The 8,013-nt window shown below is 34.0% G+C and overlaps 1 protein-coding gene across 1 annotated transcript in view; it reads left to right on the top strand.

Annotated features, from left to right (window-relative positions):
* Positions 1-1,967: 1,967 nt before the first annotated feature.
* Positions 1,968-8,013, top strand: part of LOC140442683 (uncharacterized) — a 28,656-nt gene continuing 22,610 nt past the window's right edge. The window contains exon 1 of the mRNA XM_072533677.1: positions 1,968-2,072. The gene's annotated coding sequence lies outside the window, so the exon portion shown is untranslated. The remainder of the gene's footprint in view (positions 2,073-8,013) is intronic.

The raw sequence follows: 8,013 nt of genomic DNA, 5'->3' as shown, positions 1-8,013 counted from the left end.
TTATTACCCCTGGTTTTACCCAAGGTACTCATTTTTATTCAGGCTGAGTCGACCTGGGGCCTATAGACATTTTTAAAATGTCTAGATGTTCTTGCCGGCGGTGGGATTCGAACCCCGGACCATCGGCTTGCGAGGCAAGCATCCTACCGCTTGCGCTACGCAGGCCCTATTTATAGAAGATTTATATTATATGAAATGAAAATTAAAACAAACAAAAACGTGAAAAATACATAATATATAAATAACCAAAAATGTGAAAAATACATATATAAATAAACAAAAACGTGAAAAATACATATATAATTAAAAGCATTAAAATTATACCTATAAATATTATAAAATAAAATTATATCTTGCATTTAAAAAATACATATATAATAAAAATCATTAATATTATGCTTAAGGTAAAAATTAATGGTTTAGAAACTTTAAGAGCTACAGAATAAAGTTAAGTTAAATAAAAATAAAAAATTAGGTTAAACAAAAGAATACACTAAATATTTAGAGTAAAAATACTATTTTTTTATGAATGCTTTTTATTCTGAATTCAAAAATTGTGGCTTCTCATAACAAAACATTATATAAAAATTAATGGGAAAATCACAGTAGTGGCTGTATACCATCGTTTAAAAAACTTATACAGAAGTAAAACACTTCACATTTATATTTAGGTATATACCTAAATACAAAAATGTGAAGTATTCTAGTTCTGTTTAAGTTTTTTAAAAGATAATATATAATTTCGTCCAAGCATCTTTCTATTTTAAAAAGTCCTATACTTTATACAAAAAAATATGGCAACACTGTGACACACAAACATAATTCGATGCGGTGTCGATGCCACAAGAGTGCTGCCAGGTCTACCGTTTTTACGGTAGATCTACCGCTCTACCGTTTTAACACCTTATTCTACCGCATTTTTTTAATTTAAAGCATTTGACAAAACATAATATACATATACATAATATACAGGAGATGTATTTTGGTTCTGACATTTCTACGTCTAGTGTAGATAAAAATGATTTAGAGTTTGTAAAGTTAAAGTGTTCAGAATTTTATATAGAGGGTCTGGACCAATTATTAAAAAGTTTTCCCATAAAAAATAACATATTGAAAGATTTGCAGTTCATATATCCTGATTTGGTGCGAAGTAGAAAAATTAATTCAATTGCACATATTTTACCAAAATTGGGCAATATTGGGATAAATCAGGGCGATCTTCAATCATTAGATAATGAGTGGAGACTTTTACGAAACACTGAGTTGCCTGAATCTAATGATATACTAGCATTTTGGAGTCAGGTAAGTGAAATGAATTATGGTAGTGGACTAAATATGTTCCCCAATTTATCCCTACTTGTTTTTAATGTATTGACCTTACCGCATTCGAGTGCAAATGTAGAAAGATTTTTTTCCCATTCGAGTGCAAATGTAGAAAGAAGATACATTAAAAAATAAGCAGAGAAATATATTAAGCACAAAGCCTCTTTAGGCACTACTACATGGTAAGAGAATAGTTGGCTCAGACGGAAGTTGCTATAATTTTAAGGTAGAAAATGATATAGGAATACTTCTTAATAAAAACATTTACGAGCAGAACTCGGATATTGACGAGATCTAATGGTTGATTTTTTTATAATTCAGTGTTGTGTTTTGTTTTACCATATTTTTCAGGTTTAGTTTGGATTTCAGTTAATGTTTTTGAATTTTATTTCGTTAATTTTTTAATAAAAATTATGTTTTTAAAAGTTTTGTATGTATTTTCTGGTGAAAATTATTTACAAATGAACGTACTGTTATAAAAAAAACATTTAAATAGACCATTGGCATTAGATAATGTAAAAAACCACAAATTTGACATCTTTATGGTATTTCTACCATTTTCTACCGTATTTTTCAAGTTCGCCCTACTGCAAAATGGTTCATGTCACGTGGCAACACTGCACTGGCCACAAGGCAGAGAACTACGAACAACACAGTAACGTCAGTAACACAGTTCTCTTTCTCTGGCCAAGGTTGGATTCTGTGCTCAAACGTTGTTGTGATAACATCTATTGCAGAAAAACCTCAAGGTATTTATAGATAATAAGGCTATTACTATTACTAATAATCCTTTATTTGTAACCCGATCCTATCGCATACATACCTAATAGTAACAAGTAATAAAGTACACGAAACGGTTCCTCCAGCCGAAAATGGAGACCACTAACCTCGATCCTGATAAACCTCCTGACCCCACGCCAGATTTAAGTGGGAAAAAAATTAATAACCAATATAATATATATGATTTCGGTCCGTTCGAAGTATATGTACAGGGAAAAGACAAAAATATAGGAAATTTTCACATCTTAAGTATTGCTAAAACAATATTTAACCTAAACATACAGCAAATTATTAAATTTAACTGTAAAGGGAAAAACCGGTTAGGTGTTGTTTTTAAAGATTTTAAATCAGCAAATCTATTTGTGAATGATAAGAGATGGGAAAGTTTACAATATGATGTCTTTATCCCAAATCACAATGTCACATGTAAGGGTATAATAAGGAACATATTATAAAGAAATATCTGAAGTGGAAATTCAATTCACTTCAATTCAATTCCCTCTTGAAGAGGGAATCTAACAAAACTATGTACCAACAACCACCATATGCGTAACATTTACAGGAAAAGCACTGCCCAGGGAGGTGCTTGTGTATGGATTACCCATGAGGGTTATTCCATATGTCAGCCCAGTCCTAATGTGTGGAAATTGCCTGTTATATCGTCACAGCAGACATGGGTGATGACAGAAGAGACAAAAAGAAAACGAAGTCTTGGAAAGAAAAGTCATAAGAAAGATATTTGGACCTATTAACGAAAACGGAATATGGAGATCAAGGTATAACCATGAACTCTACCAACTGTTCAAAGAGACACCGATCTCAGAATTCGTTAAACTTCAGAGACTTTGCTGGGCTGGTCATGTAGTAAGAATGGAGACAGAAAGATTGCTGAAAAGAGCCCTTGATAGTAAAATGCAGGGCGCAAGACCAAAAGGAAGGCCACGGAAAAGATGGGAGGATGAAGTGGCAGCGGACGCGCAAAATTTGTTAGACGTGAGAACTTGGAGAAAATCGGCGCGGGACCGACAATGTTGGAGGCATAGTTTGGAGGAGGCCAAGGCCCGATTTGGGCTGTAGCGCCATTGGAGAGAGAGAGAGAGAGAGAGATATGGTCACAGCAATAATCAATGCAGAGGTAACCTGGGAAAAACCAACATGGAGAGGACTCGAATTGTGAAATATACTGCATACACTGCAAAAATCATGATCATATAACTAAAGATAAAAAATGTAAAGAATTCCAACGACAAAAAGAAATAAAAGCCCTAATGTCTTTCTCTAACATCTCATATTACGAAACAAACATGCAAATACCAAAAAATGAAAATAGGGAATACTCTTTAAACGAAGAGAATTTTCCTGTCTTGCATAAAGAATCCAAGTTTAATAACATAATAGATATCACAGAAAGAAGAATAGAAGCCATAAAGAATGACACAAATATACCAAAATATAATCAAATTGTTAAATCCCAACCCACCAAAAGAAGGAAACCAAACATGACAGGATATGACAAAAACAACACAGTCCTCAACTAATTAATCCGGAGGGAAGATTGAACTGGGCAACAAACTCTCAATCAATGCCATCAACAGCAAAAGGTTACAGTGCAAATAAGGAAACTGAACATGGAATCTCCCATGCAATGTCATTACTACCACCACAACATAAAGAGATGGTAGGTACTATCTTTTGTAAACAACTCACTAAGAAACTTATACCCTAACTCATCTAATGTATCACAATATAAAACAATTAAAAGCAGCTCAACAAATAACATAACCTATGATTTAAGGGAAGATTCTGATGCTTCAGAATACTAAGCCCAAACTAAATAAAAAAAATAAAGCTTTCACTCCTTTGACTATAATACAATGGAATATGAGATCATATAATGCTAATGTGGATAACTTAAAAATAATTATCAAAGAATACAATCCTGACATATTATTGCTGAATGAAACATGGTTAAATAATAACCATACAATCAGATGCAAGGGCTACCAAGTAATTAGAAATGATAGAGATGATTCATATGGTGGTATAGCCATCCTTATTAGGAATGAAGTAGAGTTTTATGAAATATCTTTATGTAATCAATTTAACAACAACTTTCAAATCCAAGCAATCTTCCTACTTAAATTCCAAATTAATCTACTTAATGCCTATGTCTCTAATGCAAATACCATATCCAAACAAAAATGGAAAAAACTGATCCAGGAAATCAACAAACCAGTAATAATAATAGGAGACCGGAACACCAATCATGAGGCTTGGGGTAGCCCCTGTAATAATTTCAATGGGAGAAACATCTAAACATTAGATGAGCTAGAACTAGTTTTTTTAAATGATGGTTCATATACCAGAATAGCACCACCACCAAAAAGATCATCAGCAGTGGGTCTAACAATAACATCTAAGGATATTGCTACTAGATCATCATGGCAAATAATTCCTGACTTAGGATTTAGTGATCATTTACCCACAATGTGCAAAATTGGTGACCAAAACATTACCATCCATATGCCACCAAGGAATAACAGAAACTTCAAAAAAGCTAATTGGGACCAATATACCTCAGTATTAGAATCATCATTTACATCATTTCCAGGTGAGAACTACCGATCATTTTCAGATTTAATAAATGAAGCTGCACAAATCAAATGTTAATAAACAGTATCATATCCCATGGTGGGACGAATCTTGCGCTGAAGTTATTAAAGACACAATTAAGGCAACAAAGCAATTCCAATCAACACCCAACTTACAAAATTATTTAATAGTAAAAAACAAATGTGTTCCCCAAACAAGTTCCCCTTTTACCTTTAATGAATACAAATTCATAATTCAAAAAAGTAATCTGCTACGGGACTTGACTTAATTTCATACTCTATGATTAGAAATCTACCTCATTCAGGATCATTACTATTGTTACAAATTTTTAACAAATGCTTAAGTACAGGAACCATCCCGATTGAATGGAAACAGTCATTAATAATTCCAATCCTAAAACCTATGAAAGATAAACTCACTGCAACTAACTATAGGCCTATTGCCCTCACCTCTTGTGTAGGTAACGTTTTAGAATCAATGATCAAAAATAGGTTGGAATGGCTTATAGAAAATAAGGGAATCCTCAGACCATTGCAGCTAGGATTTAGGGGTAAAGGATGTTTAGAATGTCTATTCTTTTTGACATCTGAAATCCAAAAATCATTTAGTAATAATGAATGTATAATAGGAATATTCTTGGATATCCATTCAGCATATGATAATGTTAGTATTGACAAACTGTACTCTACATTAATACATTTGGATATGCCACATGATTTAGCTAACCTCATATATGACTTTTTAAAATGCAGAGAACTGTTTGTCAAAGATAACTCTGGGTTAGTACATGGCCCAAATACCACTAGCACTGGACTCACACAAGGATCACCATTAAGTCCAATGCTATTCAACATATATACCTACTCAATACACAATGTGTTTCCCAAAAATGCTAAAGTCATACAATGTGCTGACGATTTTGTAATTCTAGTCAAGGGAGTGAATGTTAAAAGTATGATATCAAAAATAAACAAATATTTAGCCAATCTTAAGGCCTGGCTGGACAATTATAATTTGAACATCTCTGTGGGCAAATCTAAAGCTATCTTGTTTACAAAGGGTAATACCAAAATAATGCCTGGAAATATCAGTTATAAGAGACAACACATAGAGTGGGTAGATAAAATTAAATACCTAGGAATGGTTTTACAGAAGAACATTAAATGGAAGGCACACATTAACCAGCTGGAAGTTAAAATAGGTAAAGCACTGAATGTAATGCGTGCCTTGTGTGGAACATGGTGGGGCAGTGACCCAAAAATATTAAAACTGATCCATGAAGCACTTATCCTAAGTCATTTGAACTATGGGGGTCAATTCCTGTCTACATGCCCTAAATATATATTAAAGAAACTAGATCAGATGCACTACCAAAGTATTCGGATTATCACAGGATGCATGAAGTCAACTCCAATCCAAGCCTTGTTATCAGAGTCTGGAGAACTGCCATTAAAATACAGAAGAGAATGGCTCACAACAAAATTTTTGCTAAAAAACCTAAGTGTTAAAAACAACCCTATCATTCAATCAATTGTTGAATTAGAAGCACTTTGTAATATGGACAATAAATACTGAAGAAATAAGGAAAAACCCATATTGATAGCAACTATTAGAAAAATCCAACCTTATTTGCAGAACCTATATTCCAGTAAACTTCTTCCTTGCCATGAATATGAACTGGAACTACAACTTCAACCATTAGGAATTCTGAATGAAAACATTACAAAAAATGAATTCAATCTTATGAATTTTGTGAACTTAGTTAAAAAATTTCATTCATACAAAAAATTCTTTACAGATGGCTTAACAGACACAATGGGAAATGCGGGATTTGGATATAAACTATTCATTTTCATCTAACCTACTCAATCATACCCAAATATGTACAGCAGAGGTAACCGCGATCAATCATGCAGTCCAAATTATACGCAGTGCACTACAAAAAATCAAAAAAACAGGGTTTTCTAAACACACAGAACATATATCATATTTAACGAAAAGAGGAATTATCCTAGCAAGGAACAATAATATCTAGCATGGATCCCAGGACACACTGGTAATACTGGAAACTACGAGGCTGACCAACTTGCCAATATAGGTCGTTCCCTGAATATTCCCATGAATATCAAGCTAGAGTTTTCAAATTTTACACCCAACTTGAAAAGAGAGAACTAATTCATTCTATGCCAAAATTAATAAACGAATCCACACACTACCATGGCTCAATAAATTCGCATATATCAGTAGGAGACATTTAACTACAATCATCCGTATGAGAACGGATCATTGCTCATCCCCTCTTCATCTATTTAGAATTGGAGTCAAAGATGATCCTTATTGCGAATGTGGCCAAGTGGGAGGCTTAAACCATCTTCTTCTTCTAATGGCGCTACAACCCTTTGTGAGTCTTGGCCTGCTTAACAATGTTCTTCCATTCTGACCTGTCGGATACTTTCCTTCGCCACTGCCTGATGTTCATGGTTTTAAGATCCCTCTCTACGTCGTCTATCCATCTTTTACGGGGCCTTCCTCTTGTTCTGTTTCCTTGGGGCTTCCATCTCTGGACTACTTTTACAGCTCGATTATCTGGCATTCTTTCTAGGTGACCAAGCCAGTTTAGTCTTTGTGATTTTACAAATCTGACAATATCTGCGCTCTGCATTAGTTCATCCAGCTCGTGGTTCATTTTAATTCTCCACGAACTATCGCTGCATTGGGTTGGTCCAAATATCTTCCTTAGTATTTTGCGCTCAAATATTCTCAGTTGATTTTCATCAGTGGTTGAGAGGGTCCACGTTTCACATCCATATGTGGCCACTGGTCTAATTACTGTTTTGTAGATTCTCAGCTTAGACTCAAGATTCAGTAACTTACTTTTCATTAAGTCTTTGTATGCATAAAAACACTTATTACCGCTAAGAATCCGTGCTTGTATTTCTTGACTGATGTTGTTGTTATTGAGCCTAGGTAGGGAAAAGTGGAGGCATATTTGTAGGTATGGTTGTCTACCTTCAGATTCTCATGTTCATTCGATTTTGTGCACTCCATATATTTTGTTTTGCTTTTATTTATATATAGACCAAACGGAGCAGCTTCTCGTTTCAGTTCTATGACTTTTTCGCTCAATACCCTTTTGTTGCGGCTTATTATGGCAACATCATCCGCATATGCGCATATTTGCATAGATCTTGTATTAATACAGCCGTTTACATCCAGTTTTCTAACAACAGCTTCTAAAGTTAGATTAAAAAGTGTTGTTGATAAGGCATCCCCTTGTCTAACTCCATTTTCAATATC

This window comes from Diabrotica undecimpunctata, chromosome 1 (genome assembly GCF_040954645.1).
Source record: "Diabrotica undecimpunctata isolate CICGRU chromosome 1, icDiaUnde3, whole genome shotgun sequence".
Lineage (NCBI taxonomy): Eukaryota > Metazoa > Arthropoda > Insecta > Coleoptera > Chrysomelidae > Diabrotica > Diabrotica undecimpunctata.
The sequence above is the reverse complement of the archived record's forward strand: the minus strand, read 5'-3'. Positions and strand labels throughout refer to the sequence as shown.